Source organism: Balaenoptera acutorostrata, chromosome 10 (genome assembly GCF_949987535.1).
Source record: "Balaenoptera acutorostrata chromosome 10, mBalAcu1.1, whole genome shotgun sequence".
NCBI lineage: Eukaryota > Metazoa > Chordata > Mammalia > Artiodactyla > Balaenopteridae > Balaenoptera > Balaenoptera acutorostrata.
This window is the reverse complement of record NC_080073.1, coordinates 78,962,397-78,986,156: the sequence shown is the minus strand read 5'-3', so window position 1 is coordinate 78,986,156 and position 23,760 is coordinate 78,962,397. Positions and strand designations below refer to the sequence as shown.

The 23,760-nt window shown below is 38.4% G+C and overlaps 1 protein-coding gene across 4 annotated transcripts in view; it reads left to right on the top strand.

Moving 5' to 3' along the window:
* PTCHD4 (patched domain containing 4) overlaps positions 1 to 23,760 on the top strand; it is a 200,231-nt gene that overhangs the window by 26,289 nt on the left and 150,182 nt on the right. The window lies entirely within an intron of this gene.

The window sequence follows — 23,760 nt, the reverse complement described above, 5'->3', positions numbered from 1 at the left end:
CACTCTAATGACTTAAACTAAGAGTGAAGAAGTGTACAGAAAGTGCAAGTATGCTTGAGGCAAAACTTTGAGACTAAGATGAAAAAAGTGAGGAAATAAAATCTAGACACTTCACATCAGAGTCTTGATTTTGGGCATCAGAAAATGCTGCCTCTTAGCATGAAAAGAATAATTAAATACTTTGATAGGGAATGGATTCTGTGAGGTGTATGCCTCAGATTGGCTTCTGGACGTTACTAATATTGTTATAGATACTAAAAGAACAGTTTGGATCAGGAAATTGTAATTGTTGGAAAACTACTCTGGGAAGGCTTGGGATTGACATAGAAATTTATTGAAATGAAAGAAAATTTAAAGACAAATAGTGCTTGTGCATATTTATCTACTGTTCATGCCTCCCTAGCAGTGAATATTTTTTAAAATGTGGGTTTGCTTATACCTTCAGTCCTTTTTAAAATTGTACTTGTGTTTCTTTAATTTGTCCCAACTCTAATATTTGTTCCCTCGTATTTTCAACTTAGTCATTAATACTGTCCATCCCTCAGTTTGGTACACAGTAGAAACTCAGCAAATATATTTGATACCTTAGCTGAGGAATTAGACCCAAGACTACTGATATTCATCAGAAATCAGTGTAGGCAGCAATTTGGCAGTCTTTCTTTTTGGCCACTATTCCTTGAGTAAAAATTAAGCAAATGGGAAAATACAGGCAACTGTTTATGGTGCTGGATTTTGTTGGCAGTTTTTTCTGATTAATCATTTTATTGATGTAATATGTATTAAGTTTCCACAGCATCAGATGTCTGCCTGTGTTTTGACTAAGGCAAGACCTAGAAACTGCAGAATAGAACTGCAGGGTAGAAAACTAGGAAAGAAGAAACTACAGTGCAATGGCCTGGGAAGTTGCCTGAAAGAGCTTCCAGCAAGCAGCATCCAGAAAAAGAAGACTGGGTCAGTGACTTGTTGAAAAGGGCCCTTGTTCTCATTCTAGTCAGCTACCATTTCTCTGTCCAGAATGCGGAGCTGATATTTCTATCACTCTTTTCCGTCTCTGTGAAGGACTTGTTTTATAGGGAGCAGGGGGTCCTCTAGCCTGGACGTAGGTTGGAGCTTGTATTTCTATTGTATTGAATTGTATTTGCATTAGCATCCTCATTTAAAATTCAAATAACTAAGATTCCTGGAAGGAAGTGATTTCTCCAAGGACACAGAGCTAGGAAAGAGTGAACTCAAACGTTAAGTCTTCTGAGTCCAGGTTCAGGTGTTTGCCTTTCTGTACATTGCCTGATAGGAAGCTATCTGGAGCCATTCTTACTCTACTCCCAGGTAGGAAGCCCCTAAATTAGAGTTAAAAATTGCTCAACATGGGTGGTGATAATACGCAAAAACATTAAAGAAAGAGTGAGGAGTGAGGGTTTTTTTTCTCTTTTCTTCGAGTTAATCAATTAGAAGAGAAGAAAGTGTTTATACCTAGCAACATATCATTGGTTAATGTCCCTGCCATACATAGATTGTGACTTTAAGAGAAGACCAGTCTGCTTGGTTCCCACAGCTATGACCTTGAGCACCAAGATTCTAATCAATGTGTCAGTATGTTTCTGGGTATGTCTTAAGCTATACCAATCAAGAGGAATTTTACAGTGTGTTGCCCTTTCTTGCAGCAATCTAAACACTTTGAAGTTTTTTTACTAGTCATAAATATTCACAAATAATTTCAGATGGCTTTTGAAAAGATAATGAAAACAGAAGAAAGAAGAAAATTAAAATGTTATTGATACTACACATTTGCTAGCAACTGTGGTCAAATGGTTACTTAGTTTCAACTTCAAATTTAGATCAGTTTTCTGGATGCTAGGAGATACAACTAAAAATAGCATGACCCTCTCAACAGGAAGAATATAATTCTATCAGTTTTCCCATCATTGAATCTTAACTGATATCCTGGACAATAATCCCAGTGACATTTTTGGCAAGCACAGAAGGAAATTGTATGTAGTTGTGGCTTTCAGTAACCTGTGATAAAAATTGAAAGCACAGTATTAAAACATTTTAATGATGGAAAATCTGCAAGGGCTAGGTGTGTAGACCTCCCATATTCTTACTGGTACCAAGGAGAGATTTTTAATAAGTTCAACAGAGTTGGTGGGCAACATGTCACCTAGGCAATCTTTACCAAGTGTTACTTTATTTAGCTAAACATTTGGTAAGAGTTGGATTTCAGAGTGTTTGAAGTTGCATGCTTTGACAGGGGACTTTAGAACCAATGTCCTATATTCCTAAGTATGGGAGAGTGAACACTTTTGGAAACCAGAGGAGGTAGTAGCAGAGTTGATATTCTGTTATGAAAATTGAGAGTCCAGTTAGATTCTCAACTGGATAGAGACCCGCTTCCTCTCTACTCTGTGGTATGAATCAGTTTACTCACTAAATTGAACTTGTCACTGCTAGTTTCCCTAGGAACCAATTTTTTTTGTTTTTTGTTTTTTGGTTTTGTTCTTTTGGTTTCTTTTTGGCCGCACAGCACGGCTTTTAGGATCTTAGTTCCCTGACCAGGGATCAAACCCGTGGCCCCTGCAGTGGAAGTGTGGAGCCCTAAACACTGGACTGCCGGGAAGTTCCCTAGGAACTAGTTTTTAAACAAAGCTCACCTCACTGTGATAATTAAAAAAAAACAAAACTGGTAATTGACACATAATGAGTTGATATTTGGATTTAGTTAAAACATGATATTTAGAAGGGACATCTGCCATGATCATCACCATGGGTTATATATATAGATATATCAAAGATGCAATTTTCAAGATATTTCTGAATAACCTAAAGTGCATGGTACCTCTCATTTATGCTTCACCAGAATGAGATTTTGCCTGTTTGTAGAAGCTGCAGTGAGGCAGGGTGGTGGGTCAAAAAGGGCCACTACCTTGGAAGTTAGACAGTTCTCATTTTTACTCCATCTATCATGAGATGTGTTGCTTTGGGCAGCCACTTGGCTTTTCTCTATAAAATGTGAATAATAAGAATACTCATTTCACAGAGTTGTGGAGAGAATTAAAGCGTAGGAAAGCACCTACCAATGTATCTGGCATACAGTACAAACTTAATAAATAGGTTTTATTTTTTCTTCCTTAATTTAAACCCACTCTTTTCCATGTTATAAAGTTTCCATGCTGTGAGACATTCATTGTTCATAATTTAGAACCATCCTGTTGACCCTCAGATTTATAACTAATCATTATAACTCACTCATTATGAAAGTTAGAAAGCAAGACATGCTTGATAATTTTTCCTTCCTTTCTGACTCCCCTGAGACACCTGACGTACTCCCAGTATAGGTGCCACTGAGGGAAGGAGGGAATTGCCTCCGGGCCACAGTGGCTGCTACATGCGCTATAAGGAAAGAGTTAGGATGAATCTTCCCAGGGATTCATTGCTGCATTTCAGAATGGATGAAAACCATTGTAAATAAAGATGGAGGATTTACGTAAAAACCTAAGAGAGGGTGTGGGAAAAGAGGGCAATCAGACTGATTGGCTTGATAAGCCACCCTGATTATCCTGTGAGTGGCATGGTCTCAGTAGTACGAGATTGACTCGTGCATGTACCTAAATTAAGAATTAGAATCACACCATCATTACGTTTCAGGATTGGGAAGGATCTTAAAAATTGCCTTATTCTCTTGCTGCTCAAAGTGACACCCGCTGACCCACAGCGTCATCACCCCTTGGAGCACGTGAGAAAGGCAGAACCTCAGACTCCGTGTCAGACTTGCTTAATCAGGACCTGCATTTCTACAAGATCCCCAGGAGATTCCCGTGCACACAAAAGTTTGAGAAACACTGGCCAGGTCCATTACCCACCCTATGTAAGCTTCAAGTCTGATATGCATGTCTTATATTTTCATTTGAGTCCCTGATAAACAGTGTTCACTGAAGTATTGAACAAGGTTGAAGACAGAACTCTTCAGTGCACCTCTGAAAAACTCTCTCAAGTCTAGTGTGATATCAGTGATTAAATCAGCATCCTGCCCAGTAATACAGATTCATCTAATTAAATATTATCACCACAAATATTTTTCTTCATCTTTTTTAATAACATCACAAGAAACATTTTCTCTAGCATTTTAGTTGTGCAATATATCATACACAAGGAAGAATATGTAGAGACGTATATAGTTTAAAGGGTAATTATCAAGCAAACAGCATGTAAACATAACAAGATTTAAGACATAAATCACTGCCAGTAGTCAGCCTTCCTGTGGAGCTTTCCCCCATCACTCCCTTTCCTTCCCTCGAGTGGTAATAACCACTAGAAGTGTGACTTTTATGATAATCTCTTTCCTTGTTTTCCTTTATAGTTTTTTCATTTAAGTATACGTTCTTAAATAATATGATTCTCTTTCACCCCTTTTGAGCATTATATAAATGGAATTTTATGGTATGTGTTCCTTGCTAATTTTACTCAACTTTATATTTGTGTGATTTATCCACGTTGATTTGTTTAGCTGTAATTGGTTTCTTTTCACTGCTGTTGTACTATTTCATTGACCACTAATTTCACAAGTTATTCTAATGTTATTGTTTGTGTTGTTTGCTCTTTGGAGCCATTATGGACAATACCACCATGAACATTTGTGTACATGTCTCCTAGTACCTGTGCGCGAAGTTGGTCCAGACTACCTAGCTGAGAGAGGAATCCCGAAGTCATGGAGTCTCTGCATCTCCAACTTTAACTGATGATGCCAAGAGTTCTCCAAAGTGGTCCTGTCATTAACATTCATATTTACCAGAAGAATAAGTGAGAATCCTGTCATTGCCCAAAAGAGAGGTTTTCAGATGCTGCTTTGGTAGAGACCAGCACACTAGGTCCTCTGTAATTCTTACATATCTGTCTGTGACTGTTTTTGCTTTAAAAAAAAAAAAAAACTCGAATCAGCATTTTATTAACCCTACCTCTTATCTTAATTGTTCACCTACTACTACCTGAAATATTGGGCTTCAAATCATCATTGATCCTCATAGAGACAGGTGAGAAATTCACTTTCTTTCCTTTTTTTAAGCCCAAATTACATTTGCCCATTTCCAGGCTTCTGATCTCACATCGTTCCTGTGGCTACATCAACAACACTGTTGGCAGCTCCTGTTGTCTTGGAACAGTTGGGTGGTAATTAACTCAGTTCAGGAAACAGATCCTTTAAAACCACCATTCAACAATGTTTACATCAGCTTCTATCCCTTACTCAGCTTCAATTCCTTTTTCGCTGTATTCTTCCTACCCCTTCATTCTCATGGAAAGAGAAGACAGAACCTAAGTAGTAGTTTTTTTTGGTTTTTTTTGTTTTTAATTTATTTATTTATTTTTGGCTGTGTTGGGTCTTTGTTTCTGTGCGAGGGCTTTCTCTAGTTGCGGTGAGCGGGGGCCACTCTTCATCGCGGTGCGCGGGCCTCTCACTGTCGCGGCCTCTCTTGTTGTGGAGCACAGGCTCCAGACGCGCGGGCTCAGTAGTTGTGGCTCACGGGCCCAGTTGCTCCGCGGCATGTGGGATCTTCCCAGACCAGGGCTCGAACCCGTGTCCCCTGCATTGGCAGGCAGATTCTCAACCACTGCGCCACGAGGGAAGCCCTAAGTAGTAGTTTTATTCTTCACTTTTTTTTTCTTTTGGGTTAGCCACCAAGAGTTACATTACTAGCCCAAAGCAGTGAGCCTATTTCTTCTCTGATCTTCTTGGTCCAAACAAAGAAAAACAAAACAAGTCAAACATTAACAACCACAAACAAAAAGAACTCTTTTCTTACTTTTAGCCTTTGGTGGCTTATTTTAAATTTAGCCTTTTGAAAACTATTCTTATAGAGTCATGATGTTCTTTTAAATTATCTCCCTCTTTTGATTATTTGGACTTCTTTGTTTAAAAGTTAAAATCATTGGAGAACATTCTGTGCTGCCTCGTTTTCTGTAGGTTTCTTCCCTTTTCCTTCCTCAGTGCAATTACTTCTGTTTGCATAGTCTAAATGGTATTTTTAAAGACTTTTCCAACTTCTGAGCTTTCTTTTTCTGTTATGGAGTTGCACGGCATAGATTATGTCAACTTTTTCTTTAAATCCTTGAAATCCTTTCTGAAGTTCACAGTGCATGTCTGATTAAGCCCAAGCTTAATCAGAAGGAGATTTTTTAAAAAGAAGAGAAGAGAAAGACACAGATCTGTGTATACTTCCTTTATGAGAAAAGGACCCTTGACATCGAGAGTTTGTGTACCTCTGTGGTTTTTGGTTTTTTATTTTAAAGATTTTTTTTTTTTTTTTTGATGTGGACCATCTTTAAAGTCTTTATTGAATTTGTTACAATACTGCCTCTGTTTTATGTTTTGGTGTTTTGGCCGCGAGGCATGTGGGATCTTAGTTCCCTGACCAGGGATCGAACCCACACCCCCTGCACTGGAAGGTGAAGTCTTAACCACTGGACTGCCAGGGAAGTGCCTGTACCTCTGTGTTTCTTCAGTATAACATGCCATCACTAAGTACTTTCTGACTTTCTCACTTTAGTGCTTTAACCTTTTCTCCTCACTCCTCATGAGCCTCAGTCTGTCTTGTTAGCATAACCTCTCTCCTTAAATTGTATCTCTCTTGGTTCCCTTCTTTTAACCATCTCTCTGCTAACATACACATTCTTAATGTCTTAGGAGCCAAAAAGAAAACTTCTTACCATGTTTCTCGTATGAAGTTTGACTCATCACCATCAGGCTAACATTGCAAGCACAGGAGAAAGAAGTTCTTCCAGGGCAGTGGTTCTCAAACTCAAGTGTGCATTAGACTCACCTAAGGACTTATAAAAGCAAACATGACTGAAAAAAAAATTATCTATATGGAAAAAAAAATCTAAAAAAGAGTGGATATATGTATGTGTAAAACTGATTCACTTTGCTGTACAGCGGAAACTGACACAACATTGTAAATCAACTATACTCCAATAAAAATTAAAACAAAACAAAACAAAACATGACTGGGCCCTACTCTCTGAGGTTTTAATTCAGAGAATCAGAATTTAGAGAATTTGCATTTCTACCAAATTCCCAGGTGATGTTGATGCTTCTGGGTCCAGGGAAACATTTTGGAAGTCACTGTAGTCGAGTGAAATATTAGAATCTTCTGAAGGATTGATTTTCCTAATTCACAGTGACTCAACTCTTCTTCATAGTTTGTTATTACAGAGTTTGAGTTGTTGAATCCACCTGAGTGGATTCAGGTGTTGCCATCTTCTAAGTAAGTGTTTCAACAGAATATTATATGTATTAGGAAAAAGCATATTTCAAATATCACATATTTCTCTGCAAAATGAAGAGGTCATTATTTATCTACCACACAGATGATAACAAAAAAAAAGATTATTTAAAGAAGAAAAGTAAGGAAAACAGTTAATTTTGCATTTGATATACATTTCATTATGCAAGAACAGTAGAGCATTATGACGAAGGGGTTTCATTCTTTGAGGAGTGTGTCTTCTTCTTTCGGGGGATGGTAAATGCAGAATGTGTGCAACAGCCATTCCCAGCTCACTGCCCCAATATCTTTAACCAGCATTTTATTATTACTCAGTTCTTCAAGACATTTTATCTTCTAATCATTGTTTTGGGAGTGTGAGAAGATTGAGTGAAAAGCAACATTTTCATTGATTGCAAAGGGAGTTTATTCTGATAAGAGATGGTGCCTGCAGTAATTAGGTCTTGAGAGACAGACTGGCTGAAAAAGTGCACGGGATGCCAAGACTCGGAAGGGAAAGAGCAGCAAAGGAGTGGAGAACAGTTAGCCAGAAGACACCTCTTCTCCCGCCCCAACACTCTCCCTGTTACACTTTTCAAGTGTGTGTTAATATTTCAAACCTCCATTCGAATAGTAATGGTACTACAGTTCTCTGAAATCAGAGAATATAAACATTTTTGAATGCCTTCCCACCCTCAGCTTTGTTCTATAAGATGTTACCCAAAAGCTCTCTAAGTAATCTTCACTGTTTTTCTGAGGAAAGTAAGAGAACGCAGTACAGTTAACCCCTCATCTTTATATCTATACCTTGATTCTAGTCCCTTTTGGGGAGACCCGTACCCAGAAGCCCCACCTCTCAGGATCTGCCTTGGCAACCGTACCCAGTCACCGAATCGTGACTTCCCGTAGACAGCTCTTCTTATCCAAATGTGCCGTCATTCAGGTCTAAATGTGTTTGCTTAAAACCTACCATTCTAGGTCCTGTGCACCTGTGAGGTTTCTTTGCTTTTGTTTTTGTTTTTTATAAAATACAAATGACTATTGCATCTATCACACTAAAGAAATCCCACAGCTAATTTTAGTCAAAAGGGTACAGTATGCTCAAGCTGCCTCTTTTCTCCAACATCTGGTAGCCCAGGGTTTCCTACAGTGTCCTTCAGGGCCCACCATTCCTCAAGCAGTGCCACCTGTTTGACTCATTAAAACCTGTTTGTCTAATTGGTCGTTCTTTCAGGCCCTTGCTCTGTGCCTTCCAGGGTAACAGATTGTTGCTCTGGGTGGACCTGAGAAAGAAGCAGTATCCAAGGTAACCATTCCCATCCGGAATTAATATTCTAAGGGTGATTTTCTGGGGAATGTTGCCCCCACCCCCTTTGTTGTGTAACACACAACAATAGCACCTTGCGGTAAGAGTTTCAGGCCCAAAGAAGAGGTGAAAGCAAGGCTGTGGAAATCAATGGAAAAGAGATTTGAGAGAAGGCAGAAACCATGTGAATGTAGTTGGTGCTGGTCCAGCTACCATTTTGACATAAAGAGAAAGCCATGAATTACCTGGATCCCATCCATCTGCCTGCAAATGTAATGTCTTGCCCTTCTCTTCTATTGTGATCTAGTATTACAAGTCTCCACACAATTCAAAAAGGAAAGTTTTTAGCGGATAAGGCACATATCACTCTTGGATCAATAACTGATTTTTGAGGAGCTACTCTATTGTAGGCAGTTACACAAAACAAAAGCATGTATTCTGCCTCCGGGGAATTTCCAGTAAAAAAAGGGGAGAACAAACATAATGAAAATACCAAATGATAATTATAAATGCCATAGGAGCAATCCAGAAAATATCACAAGACTTCAGAGGAAAGAGCTTTCTTCTAATTTAAATTTCTTGAAATGTTTTATATCAGTTCTAACTTTTTATTTACCACTGATTAAAAAAAAAATTCTCTTGCAGATAAGTTATATCAGACAGTTCTGAGTTTTCCTCAGAAATATTGTGGCTTTAATGGTCATATTGATCCAACTTGAAAATCTGTCCGTTTTATTATATAATTATAACCAGCAAATGTAGTAAGTTGCTAAAATTATTCTTAATGTAAATACTCTATTGCTTCATAAATAGGAGCTCATTTTTCTTATTTCTTTATTATGTAATCTAATGTCTGTCTATTGAAGGTTTGCTATGGCAAATTAAATTAGAAGTTTGGATCCCTCTCCCCTCCCTGCCACACACACACACACACACACACAGAGAGCTATTTCCTTGCTTAAAGTATACTGCTGACTCATGTGGCCCTGAGTGATCAAATACCCCTTTACAGTAATTTTTAGCATATTCAATGACCTAACCTAACAGGACTCTTTTCCTGACTTGTTCAGTCTTCACAGATGCCTGCCTGTGAAACAGGAAATTTGTGAGGTCACCTCTAAGGATTTTCTTTGTATTGCACACAGCAGAAGAGAGTGTGGTGTTTTTCATACCCGTTTTCTTTTAACTCTGCTTTTTAAAGAATATCTGAGTTAAAGTTTTAGGATCTGTCATTACTATATGCTAAGCATATGATCCAAAGAAGTCGCTGCTTTTGTGGATAATAACGAAGTCAAGGACAGAGGGTACATCGTAATAATGAAATGCAAATTTCTCATTAAAAGGCAAATCCTTCATCTCAAAAGGTTGAACAGGATGCAACTTCGCTTGACTGATGGGAACTTCCTATTAAGGCTCTGAAAAAATATTCCAACTGAAGACTGTTCTTTGGATCTGAACGACTTTCATTTCAATGAATTGGGACATTTGAGCATATTGTAAACCCATGTCCTATAAAAATTTATGTTGAGATAATTAAATAAGTGTCAGCAAAGGTGTTGCCATCCATTATAATTCCTCATTTGTTTAATATATATTTTCCCATCAGGGATGGTGAAATGTTTCATCAGTATAGACTCTCCAAGAAGTGTTGCCAGTTTTCTGCATTGTTTTGCCTTTTTATGAATTCTCATGACCTTATTTTTCTCAGCCTATGCAATCTCACCATAGCTTCCAGTCTTCCTGCAGTCTGTTAGCTGTGTAATACCTTTGAAGTGTTCATCTCTACCCTCTCTTAAACACGCTACTCATAATTTCACTTGTTTCTAAGTATCTCCACCTTGATGTTTTTCGGGTACTTAAAACTCAAGATATAGAGCTCAATCCCTGTTCCACTCATCCCACACAAATGTGGTCTGCAGCTCAGGAAGTGCCACTGTCGTCTACAGGGCTCCTAAGCCACTACTTTGGAATCACCACCTGCTTCTCCCCCCCTTTCCTTTATTTCTCACATTCAGTCAGGCACCAAGTTCTATCCATTGTGCTTCTTAAATATCTCTTTATTAGCTCATTCTCTCTTCTCTCTGTTGTCACTTGCTCCATTTAGGGATTCATTATCTCTCACCTGGATTTCTCCTGGAATTAAGTCATCTACCGCCCTCCTGTCAATATTGTCCTAAAATCCTGACATACACACACAGGCATTTCAGACCATCCATCATATTGCTACCAGAGGGCACTTGTAGCACATATATCTCACTGGGTCACTTCTAGTTTTAAAGGTTTTCAATGGCAACTATTCCCAGTTCCTTCGGGCAGTACCCAAGTCGCTTCTGATGTCTCCCTCGGGATCATCCTTCTTTTCCGTCCTAGATGATCAATAACAAACATCATTGCTCACTCTGCTGTTGAAGGGATGGTGGGCCTCATTGCCCTTTTCACACCAGGAGTCCTTTATTATTCCAAATTGGGTAGCTCAGTCCTGAGTGCCATTTTATTCCTTTAGAACCTCACTCAGTATTTCCTTGTAAACAGCTCCAGTGCGGTACAGACAGCTGCCAGCTGCCGTTCTGAGGGAGTGTTGTTTTTGGTGTGTGTGTTATTATCATTGTTTTTAACAGCCCTTTGACATAGCAATGTGCATTTGAAAAGCCTCCCCTGATTGCAGTCGCTTCAAATAGCCTTGATCTTTTTAGCCAAATCAGACACCCACTTACCAAGTTAACCCTGCTTCCACAAAGTACCTCCATGTAAATGAAAGATGTTAGATTGTTTTCTTTACATAATCTCTGTAAAAAAGAAAGCCTCTCACCTTATTCATAAGGAGGCCTGACGTCGTCATAGCGAATGCTCTCACTACTTGCAAACTCATAGGGAATTAACCTGTGTTGCAGTGAGGGAGAGTGACAGGGAGTGTTCTTAAGGACAACGAACCAGCCCTTTATGTTTCTGTGCCTGTAAAATAGCTTCATTTGTAGCAGGTGCTTTAAAAAACTAGTTCTTTGTTGAGTGTAAGTTGAAAGCAACGTCTATGTGTCCCCTTTTTGTATTTGCATTTCTCACTCTGCATGTTTTTCCTTCTGTTCACTTTGGTGTAATCAACTCGTTTGAATGAAGATATCTGCGATCAGTGGGGAAGATGAATTACACTGAATTTATATTGACACTGCATTAGACACAGTGTTCTTAGCATACTTTGAGCAAACCTCAGTGATGCCTGTGCCGTGTTATATAGAATATCGGCGAGAACACTGAGTATCTGTAGCAAGCAGGAGATCTTGTACTGAAACAAGTATATTAAAATCAAAGTTTACTGCAATTATTTTGATGAAATTATATTCCTTGGAACAATCCAGTAGGGTGCTCAGATAGCACGTCAGCAAACACAAAATGAAACCAGGTGAGTGTAGGGTCACCTCATCTGGCTTGTGCCTGCTGCCATTTTATATATGAAATTTAAAGACAGGTAACAAAATAGGGAAGCTATGTGAGGCTCCTGCATGATTTCACGAGGTGCTTTTAGTTACAGGAACTTTCAGTGGGGGCCCTCTGTAGTGTGGAATCAGGAAGTTTGATTCTTATTTCCATCATTGTCTTGGCTGCAAAGAAAGCCACAGAGCTGCAGCAGGCCCTCTTTTCACCATGGGGCTGGTCACATCCAGAAGCCCCACCTGTTTCATGCCTAGAATAAAAGCATATGGCACTGCTGACACATGGGCCTGACTCAATGTCTGAACCCAGTGAATCCTGGGATCCCCACAGTGAAGGAGGGTAAACTTCATGAGCTCAGTTGACTCAGAAAATTTGCTTTGATATTAAATTGTTTTCTGGATTAGAGAAATCCTCTGTCCAGATGATCACTTGGAGTATATTGAAAAGAATTTTGAACCAGCTCTTTTAGGTTTCCCCTAAAAATACCAGGTACAGTTTGTCTTCTGAACCTGCATTGAACTGGGAGCAAGCTCTCCGTCATATGGCGAGTGGACGCCCAGGATTGGAACAGACAGTTAGAATCTTTTGTTCCTCCTTTTAGCTAAACATCTCCTACTTAGGGAGCCCTGGAAACTTTCTGTATTTGCAGTGTAGGCTGAGGGTTGATGGAATGTTTTTGGTGCCAAGGGCCATGGTCTGTTTTTAATTCATTTTAAGATCACTGAATCCCTCAACCATCATTTTGTAATTGATAATAACTGTTGATAGAGCTCCTACAAAATAGCATACAGAGTGCCATCCCTCTTCCAATATCATAAAACATTTCTCATAATAAAGCTTATGAGCTTAGACAGTCCTATTTCATAACTGAAAAAAGAGGCTCAGAGAACCTAAGTAACTTTTTAAAAATCACACTGGTTATAAGTGACCAAATCAGCATTCAAACCCAAGTTCTTCAAACTTTAAAGCCAAGCTACTATTGTCAGCCACGTGGCCTGTGATGCCGAAGTGGTTTTGCATCACCTTCCCGGCAACCAGGTCACGAGACCTGTAGTATGTGTTGTAGGTCTTTCCTCTGAAGAATGGGGAGGGTATCTCAGTCCATTTCTTAACATTTTGTAAGAGCAGCTTTGGAAGAATTCTCTCTACTAAAGTTTTATAGTTTGAAAAGAAAGGTAGTGATTTGTTGAAAGAAAAAATATATTGATTGTCAAATTATGAGAAATTGGGCTGCTGAAACTTGGCACTATTTTGGAAAATTCAGAAGCAAATTGAAACCAGCCTAAAACAGGATTGCAATTTTGATTAGAAACCTTGTCTCCAAACTCCATGAAATAGGGCTAGGTGATATAAGAACTGACACAGTGAAGAGGGATATTTATGTGTGGCTAGGAGAAGCAGCAATCATGTTTATGTAGTGAAGGCAATTAAACTCCCAAAGGCTGGAATGTGGGTTGGCCCACTTAAAATTGGCCTAATTTTGAAGAGTGAATTTACAGTGATGATTACTTTCATTATAATGAGACTATCTGTCTTAATATTTTTCTCTCTTGCCTAAAAATCTAAGTAAATCAATTGTCAAACCTTCTAGGATTATGCATCATATATATGCTTTTACCCACCATAACTTTCTACCATCTAACTTATTCAGGTTACCATGTGTTCCAAACCAAAAAAGGGATATGCAATCAAATTAAAGATTTTAGTTTGTGAATGTTATTAATTAAAAAGCCTCACATAGGTATAAAACTAAAAACACATGCATGTAAGTGTTCCATGAATTAATCTCTAAGTGTTATCTGCCTTACTGAAACTAGAGTCTACAGTCATTAGACAGAACTTATTCTCTTGCTTAACATACTTAACTTTATGAGTCACTTTTTTCCTACATCCAACAAACATTTGTAAGTGAATGCAAATGAACTTTAATATTAGCCTTAAACAAAAACAACCAGAAAGGCAACAAACAACCAGAAAATAAAAGTGGAAGTTTATTTTCTAAATCTTTGAAGATTTTTGGATAATCTTTTGCAGTAGGTTAAATTATCAAGCAAAAAAAAAAAAAAAACAAAAAACCACGCACTTTGCTTTTGAGTTAATTTTTCATTCAGGCGTTTTAAAAGTTTAATTCTTACTTTCTTGGCTTTATCGAAAGGCTTTCAATTATTTTAATATCTTTGAGGCTGAATAGCTTGGTAGTAGTAAAGAACAATTATATGGATCTCATTAGAATGTATATCACACACAGTATTTTCAAAGCTTGTCTGTTCTTTTAGATATTAAAAAGAAAAGGTAATTTAGTGAAGATAAAATGGACTTAAGCAAGTGCTGTATTCTTTATCTGGCATTTTACTGACATAGTTCACTAATTATCCCTCACTGTGGCTTTGCAGTAGTTGTGTTTCAAATAAAGGAAAGACAGAGATGGGAGGGGGAAGAGGAGGAAAAGGAGGGGAAAAGGACAGAGAGGAGGGGAGAAAGAGTGAAAAAAAGAAAGAGAGCAGGAGAAAGAGAGAGATGGTGGGGGGGAGGAGGGGGCGGAGAAAGGAGATGGATCGAGAAAGAGGAAGGAGATGTTCATGGAAGCCAATGAAATATTAAGATCTGATTCATCTTCAGTAGAGAAACAAGGGTGTCACCTTCATTTTATCAAAGTATTAAGACACAGGTAACCTCACCCACAACTGCAAATAAAAGCTATGCCATTGATTTCTTCTTTTATAGTATGTCAATTTCTCTACATTTCCTTGAGATATGTGCCCCAAATTAGTTTCCTTTAGCTGGAAAAAGGTCCCACCTTCATTTCCTAACTTCACTGAATTTGGAAGTCTAGTTGGAGTGATAAAACAAATAACAATGAGAAAAGACAACACATATTAATTATCAGAAGAGGCCCCTTTGAATGAAAATTTGATACAATCTTGGAAAGCAAAGAAAAATAGAAATTAGAAAAATGGAGTTCATAAATGGCAACACTGTTTTCAAACTGCCTAAATTAATGGCCTATCTCCTGGAAGTTTTAATCAATCTCATAATCCAGACCTCTGTGATTACAATTATCTGGATAATTTAAGAAAGAAAGAAATCAGCTTTTGCCTATCGTGATGTTTTATGCATCGCAAATCCTCAAAAATTATTTTTCATTTGATTGGTCAAATAATTTGGCCTTTGTTTTCAGATTAAAGAAAAACCGCATGGGAAGGAAAGGTATAAAGACAAGAATTAAAAAGAACCTCATGAGGACCTTTTCAGAACTCAAGTTCAGAACAAGGAAAATGACATTGAGCTACCAAGGTCTCCATGATCTTTTCTTTCTGAAAAGAAAACACCATTTAGCCAAGGGCAAGGTCAGATCAGCTGGAGAGTTGAGTGTGTGTTAGTGTTTTACCCTACCCTTAGAAGCTGGGAATCTGCTGTTACTCTAAGTCGAATACTATCGTTCATTATGTCTCGATGGGCAAAACCACGCTCCTTCATGAGGAAGAATGAACCACTGAAATTCAAGTTTATTTGGAAGCCACAATGCAGACTGCTTAGAACTTGAGCCTGGGACTAAGGGAGTCTTGATTCTTGGCCTTCCCTCCCCTCCCAACTGCCTGTTTGAGTGAAATTTGATTCAAAGTCTTACCTAATTTATCCCTCTCACTCCTATCTAGCCTTTATTCAGTTCTCTTAACACACTTATTTTTATTATTTTTGTTGATGAGTCAATAGGCTTCTTAAAAAGGTAATATAAAATAGTCTGATTAACCAAAGAGGCAGGCATGACCTATAATTTTATACTGAATAAGAGCCAATGTTAAAATTTTGATAATTTCCTTTGAATATTTATATGTGCATAATTAGTTTTACGTGGTGAGTTCATGCTATATGTATATAATTTTGCAGCCCTCAGCAGTTACGATTCTTCAACAGTGTCTCCTGAGTTCTAATGCTCTATGCAGCTTTATTTTCTTGTCATCTAAAAGGCTTTTGTTTCTGTACAAAGTTATAAACTCTTCCAAGGAAGAGACCTTATCTTCCATTTATTTGTCCTTACCTTGCTTTCTACACAGAGACTAACAATTTGCCTTCCTAGGCACTCAGCAACGAAAACCCAACGCAGCCAAAAATAAAATAAATAAAATCAAATCTTAAAAAAAAAATAGCTTAGCTGCCAAATCCTGGTTAAAAAAAAAAAAGAACAGTGTGTATTCTATAAAATCTGAAAATCTTTTTTTGATGCTCATTCAATCAGGTAAGTCTTGGATTAGATAATGCTGTGAGGAAGGCAAAAAAAAAAAAAAAGGTCCCATGGCCCTTCTCTAATGTCCATCTCCATCCCCAAGGCACACCTAAAGTTTATTTTTCACATTGCAGTCAAAGAGAGCTTTTGAACAAACAAATCTCCATACTCATTACCTGTACCCATCTCTGCATCACCCTTTCTCACCCCCACTGTATATTCCAGTCACTATCAAAGTCCCAGGAGCACAGTATGCTTACTCTTCTTTCTCAGCCTTTGCACATGCTGTTCCCTCTGCCTGGAAGACCATCCGTCCCCATGTCCACCAACCAAATCCCCCATCCTCGCTTGGATAATTGTTACTCATGTTTCAGGTCTCACCTTAGATGCTACCTTCTTTGGGAAGTCTTCTTAGTCCCTGCTAGGTTAGTGATTCCATCTCAGTGCTACCTTAACATCTTGGGTTAACCAGTATCATTTGTATATATATATAAATGCCTGCCTGCTTACTTATCTTCCACCACCTCCCACTGCATGCCAGAGCCTTAGGCTCTTTAAGGATAACAACTATAGCTGTTCACGACTCTATCCTCAATAGCTGGCTGTCACAGAACATGTGTTCACTGAATATTTCTGGAATGAATGAATGACTCTGCTCTTCTTGCCTATTTCCACCTGTGTGTCATGTCCTTGGGTACCCCACAGATTCACCACACTCCTGCCTGCCATACCCACACCTTTGATCTTCCCTAACTTTCGCCTTCTTGAGGATGTTTTGAGCTCTACACAGGTTTGCCTCTAGTTTGTTAGTCTGATGACTGTTCCACTCAGAGATGCTAATGGCTCAGGTGTCACGTTCCTTATAAAGCATGTGGTCATAAACTAGTCTTTTCGGGAGTTTCTTAGCCCAAAGCAAAAGCTATAATGGCAGACTTTCAATCCCTCTCCTGAAGGAAGCTTTCTGTATTCCTCAAATGCTCCTGTGTGAGTGATGGCCAGCTTCCTTTGTGTAGACCAGCATCAAACTTAAATTTTTAATATGGAATACTTGCCCTGAGTGGTCATTGTGCTCGCTTTGTGAAAGACTCATTTAAAATAGTAATATTGCTTTTAATGGGAATTTTTGGGATAGGGTCAATGATACAAGTTACAAAGAAATAAAAAGGTCATTGTTATATGCTTCACATTTAATGTAGATATCAACTCTACTTCCACACATTACTTATAAATTTGTGTGAAGATTTTGTATGAGTTGAGGAGAGATTAAATGCATTTATCCTATTATGTGGTAAGTAAACCAATACAGTGGAGAAGATGAATCCTCCGTGATTCATTCTTCAGATTTCATGAAATAGAGATCTGAAGAAAAAATGAATTTTACTATCTAAGAAATAAATGAATTCATCTGGGCTACTGAGAAATGATTTACATGTAGGTAAAACGGGGCAAAGTCTTGATCTTTTTCCATTTGAGAAAAATTCTCTCTGGAAATTACTCAAAGAGAAGAAAAAGCTACTGGGTCCAGATTTAAAAGAAGATAAAAAGCTTCTTGTTTCTATGGAAATGAACATGGGTCACCTTGCATTTCTCTTGTCTTCTTATTTATTTTTTTCCTCAGGGCAGATTTCTCTAGCCTACTTTGTAGTGTCTAATGACTTTACCATGGACGGATCATTAAATACAGAGCTAATGAAACCTTTAGAGATAATATAAGCCAAACCTTTTATTTTGGAGATGCGGCAGTTGGCATTCAGAGAAGTCAAGCATTTTGTCCTCTGTCACCCTGCTGTAGAGCAGCAGACCTGGAACTTAAAACCAGTCTGGACCCTGGACCCTGTGTGCTTTCCATCACATTTACAGACAGTTGCTGGGAAATGTGGAAATAATAACTAGATGGCTAAGTAAATAAACAGTATCATTCCAGTATTTAATTGATGACACATTAATAATATCCAACATTTTCTGACCGCTCTTCTAAGTGTTTTATATGTATTAACACACTTGATCCTCACAATGCCTTATGATTCTGATTTTAACCAGTAATAAAGCTGACGGGCGGAGAGCTAAGGAAACTCCCACAGCTGGTCAGTGTTGACACTGGGCTCTAAGCGTGACAGTAGCCTCTTGAGTCTGTGTACAAAACTGCTACCTTGTACTTCCTTTCATTTCAAGTATATTCACAAATTATTCAAACATATGTGCAGTTGTGTTAAGAACAAGAGCATTGGAGTTATAAACAAGAATTAGGTAATTAGCTATGCCACTTAGCTGTGTAACCTTATATTACTTCCTCTCGCAAGGCCCCTGTGTCCTGGATGGTGACTTGAGGTTATTTCAGAACAGCACTTCCTCAGAGAGCGGCCGGGAAAGTTACCCAGGGTAATGCAAATAAAGTTCTTCCGTCTTGGAACTGAGTCTGCCACACGTGTTAAAAATTAATATGCTAGAGTGCTGAATTAAACTTGTAGTCTCATTGGCTAAAGCCCTTATTTCATTGCAGCAACACAGAAACCTTACTTTTTTTAACCTTCCTCTTCGAAAAAAATAAAAAATACACCCCTGCACTATTCTAGCTTAGTAATGTGACATAAGAAATTTAATTTATTCTTTATTAGGGCATTTTAATGCTTTAAGGTCTTCATTTTGAAAATGCTTTTGATTCCCTTTTTTTAAACTAAATACCTTATAGGAACTTGCTTTCTCATTATTTGCTTGTTTCTACTAAACATGAAGCTCTAGAGAGGAGATTCAAGATAGCTGATGATTTTATTTAATCCTACTTTGTGTGTACAGTCGATATTGAGAATAAAACAAAGAGATATGTTAGGAAATAAATACAAGAAAAATATCTTATTTAAACAAACAAGCAAACAAACAACAAGAACAAATTGTACCATTCCTTTAGAAATGTCCCTATCTACCATACATAGCAGTCTTTCTTTTCAGCAATAAAAGACAACTGACCATCTAAAGATTTCCAGTATCCTTGCAGTGTTGACCTCATCGAAAATTGATGAGATCAAAAGTACAGTTATTCTGGACAGGAGCTGTTCTGCCAGATTATCATGCACAGAAAGTCTCTGAATGTCAACCTAGCACATATATTGAGCAGATATGACACTTCCTCTCCTATAACTTCAAAGCATCATTGAGTAATTTTTTTCTCTGCACAATAGTTTATGACATTCATGTCTCTTTCCAATCGTATCTCTTTGAGAACTTATTCTTTGATCTTAATCTGTAGGAGTTTAATTTCCTTTTCCACTGTCGAGGTGTGGATTGGGTGGGAGTCATTGTAAAAGTTACAAAGTAGTGACCATAAACAAAATAAGACCTAAAGAATGCAAGATTTTTTTTTCTGGCATCACTGCTCCTGGAGAGTTGATGTGATGAGGTGCTTCATGGCGGTGAGATAGCATCATGACCTGTAATTCTGTTGATTCACCTTGGAACAATTTACCTACCAGTGACGGCCTGGGCTGACATTTTTTTCATGCTGCATTAAGAACCTGAAATACTGCAGGGAGTTCCTAACTGACCTCCTTCGTTTAGAGTCACCCTGACTCCCTAAATCATTTTCCACAGTGCAGTGAGAGAGCACTCCAAAAAGTGGATCATGTCATTCCCCTGCTTAGAACTCACCAGTGGTTTCCTATTACAGGACAGTAAGTCCAACTCTTTTAATAAAGCTTCCATGGCCTTTACAGAAGAGGCCCTGCTTCTTTCTGTAGCCTCCAATCCCATCACTTCCTTCAGTTCCTTGAACATCATGTGCTGTTCTTGGCCTCCAGGCCATGATACATGCAAATCCTTTTTCCAGGTACCCCCTAAGTCCCCCTGTCTATTCACTAGCTTATGGCACATGCTCGCTTGTGCAATAACAGTGGAAGAGGACTTGTACTTCCTATTGTTTGAAAAAGGAAGTATTTTAAAAGTTATTTATTCACGTAAGTGCAGTTCCGTCTGTCTTTACTCATTTCTGTCATCAAAAAGATTTCTGAGGGATTGTTAGCAGCAGAACAAAGATTTATGCATCCCTCAGGCCTCATTTGGAGATTATGGTGGATCAAAGAGGGTGCTGATAATGTGTCTGGACAAAAGTCAAAATTTTAAAGAAGGCAAAATATAGATTTTTTAAATGGCTGGTCTACATTGGGTTTAGCTAGCTGCTCACCACCCACCCCCCCCTTTTGAAATTGTCTAATTTCCATTTCTTACAAAAATGACTTCATAAAAGATAGGCTTTTGTCTCATTACGTGTAAATGAATGTAACAAATCGAATGCATTTCTCTCTCTTAATCTGCCCTACTCCACGCACCAGGATAAAATAAACAGGGTCTTTGGATATTCGAAAGCTCTGTTGAATGAACATCTTGTACAAACCATTGCCCCAATCAGCCTACTCAATACAGTCTTGGGAAATACACTTTTATACATTATTTGTTAGAGATTATTCTACTATTTTGTGGTGGAAGAGTTCATTAGTTCCCAGCTCATAGGTGCTTCTATGTAGGAGAAACAAGGAATGAATATAACATATACTGTAATTATCCTCTGAGCAGAACTTCCCTGGATTTGTAAGGAGTCAGGTGGGGTTAATGGAGAGAACACTGAATCATGTGACCTGGAATCATGCACATATAGTGTGCATTTCTCAGTAATTGGATAAGAAACTCTTGGCTGGTTCATTTCCCCTTGTAGGTTTCAGTTTTCTCATTTATAAAATGAGTGATATAAGTATATGAGTAAAAATGTTTACATAATATTGAAGACATTTTTCAGCTCTATCATTCTATGAATTGAACCGGCATCATTAACGTAAGATGAATTTAAGTCTCTAATTCATATCCTAGGGTCCACTTCTGCTCTCCCTCAATATATTCACATTGAAGCCAGAGCCTGCTTGGACAGTTCTAAATGAGAGCACATCATTTCTGCACCTAAAACCTTTTACTGGCTTCTACTTGCACTAGGAGTAAAATAAGAACTCCTTGCCAGGCCTGCCAGGCCTATTGCTGGCCAAGCCCTCAGGCCTTGTCTCCTCCCACTCTTTTCCTGAACTCTGCTGCAGCTGTTCTGGCCTTTCTTCCTGCTCCTTGAGCCCACCATGTTAATTTTCACCTCAAGGCCTTTGCACTACTCTCCCTGTGCCTGGTGCTTTCCTCTATTCTTCTATGGCCAAGTCTACGTCCTCACAGAGGGCTTAGCTCTAGAGGACACTTTGAACACACCATCTAACCTAGACACCTCCTTCCCAGCACTTAGTCCTATTTTATCTTCTCCCTACTATTTCTATCTGAAATAATCTTAGTTAATCATTTAATTGCTCCTTTCCTGTCTCCTCTATTAGAATGTGTTCTTACTGAGAGCTGGCGGCTTTCCTATCTTGCTCGCTGGTAATTTCCCTGTGCCTAGAACAAAGCCTGGTATATAATAAACACTCCATAATATTTGACTCAGTGAATTCACCCTGAGGTGTATTTAACTAATCACAGGTTATTTTTTAGAGACTACTTCCCTAAGTATGGGAAAAGTAAGAGATGGTATAAGTGTTTGAGAACAGTAGGAAGCCAGATGGAGAGAGGTATATGTAGAGATTAGAGGATGGTAGAGAAAAAAACAAACTTTATCCATTTTTCAGTCTCTTTTGTCTAGTGTAATCTTAATCCAAAATATGTCAGCATCACAGATAGGATTTCAAAGAAGTGGGAACATGGGTGGAGTTAAAACTTACACCAAGCTTAAAACAAAAATAAACAAGCCCAATTGAGGAGCAATTTGACTTGTACTGAAAGAGTGAAAATCATACATCACAATCTCTCAGTGATAGGGCAGAATTTCCACCTCCTTACTCAAAGCTGCCCTACCTTTCCACCTGCAGCTCATTGGGGGACCCCAGAGAATTTAATCAAGACAGAGCCTTGGGAACCTACAGTCAGAATTTCAGTTTGATTTTTTATAAGGAAAAAGGTAGGAACAGTACAAAGATGCCATGGGGAGTGGGAGAAACCCCAAGCAACGGGGAAAAAACCCTCAAATTAAATTCTTATTGAGCAATATATCGTTCATTTAGAGTTGGTCAGGTTGAGTTAAATAGAAAGACTTTTTATTTAACATGTAGGGGGGAAATGGGTATATAGAGTGACTATAAAATTTCTTTCCTGCAATTCTTGATGATCCCTACTAACAATATTTGTACACTCTGTAAATTTCTCAAGCTTTTTGAGTTTCAACCCATTCTTAAGTACTAGGGCAGCTTTGATGCAAATACAAACAAGTACCCCAGCTATAGGTGTCTGGTCTAAGTCCACAGTACTTGTTACACGTGTCTCTTGAGTACACAGCGCCTCACGGTTCTGTGAAAACAACCATGGTTACCACACAGTTGGGTTTGTTGCCCTTCTGTACTACCTTTCTGTTTCCTGTTCTGACTCTACGCTTTTATATCCTCACGAGATAAATGTCTTGCCTGATGTAGCAAACACATAAGCTGTTCATGGCACACATTTACCTTTGTGCCTGTGTCTCTTCTGGGACCTGATGCACCTTTTCAGAACCAGACTCCATCCTGCAACCTACCACTGGGTTCGATATTCCATCTGACAAAAATTGCCATTGGAGTACATGACAGATGTGGCAAAACAAATATATCCAAATTGATTCCAATTTGGCGATGGCTGTCAGGGGTTTCTTTCTGAGTGTTAAGGCACACTAGTTGGGAATTACTGCTCTGAATCTGTTTAAGCAACTCAGTGTCCACCTTTCGTCTTCCTTGAAGAAGAGTGATTGCCTCTCTTATAAACCCTACTCTTACGATCTTGTCTACTCTACTTCATGTGAAATCCTGAAATTGAGATGACTTTTGACAACCTCACCAGAAATCTTAGTCTCATTTGGGGAGTTTGTCCACTGTGCTTTCTGGTCAACCTACAACTGGAGCAGGTATTTAAAGGGAATGTTGTAGTGAGTGAACAGGTGCTCACATTATATTTAGAAAACATTTCAACACTATTAAATTATTTGTGAAAAAAACAGTATTTTCTTCTACTTGTTCTGCAATACACAGCTGTACCCCCAGAGTACAAAGAACAATGGATGTTTGTCATGTTTGTGTGTGTGTGTTGTGTGTGTTAGTGTAGGTGTGTGTGTGTTAGTGTAGTGTGTGTGTGTGTTAACCCTAGAAAGTTTAGCATGTATTTATTAAATACATTATTATTCTAATTTTTGAAAAGTTGTTAACTCATGCCATGCTTCGCTTTTGGCTGAAACTGAATGATTAAACTTGATCCTGCATAAAGGAGTTATAATAGATTGTTACAGAAGGAAATGGTGAGAATGAGGGTATGGATGAGATCGAAATAATATGTATGTACATTTTCCTATGCATGTGGCGAGTCTTGTATAACTTCACAATACTCTTTGCATCCTTTTTAATTCCGATCATTTTGCATGGTATCCCATGGAGCTCCAAAAGGTTGAGTATAAAATCCTAACATGCCACTGCACCCACATCAGTTCCACAGTCGCTAGAGTCTACCTCTGCCTTTTG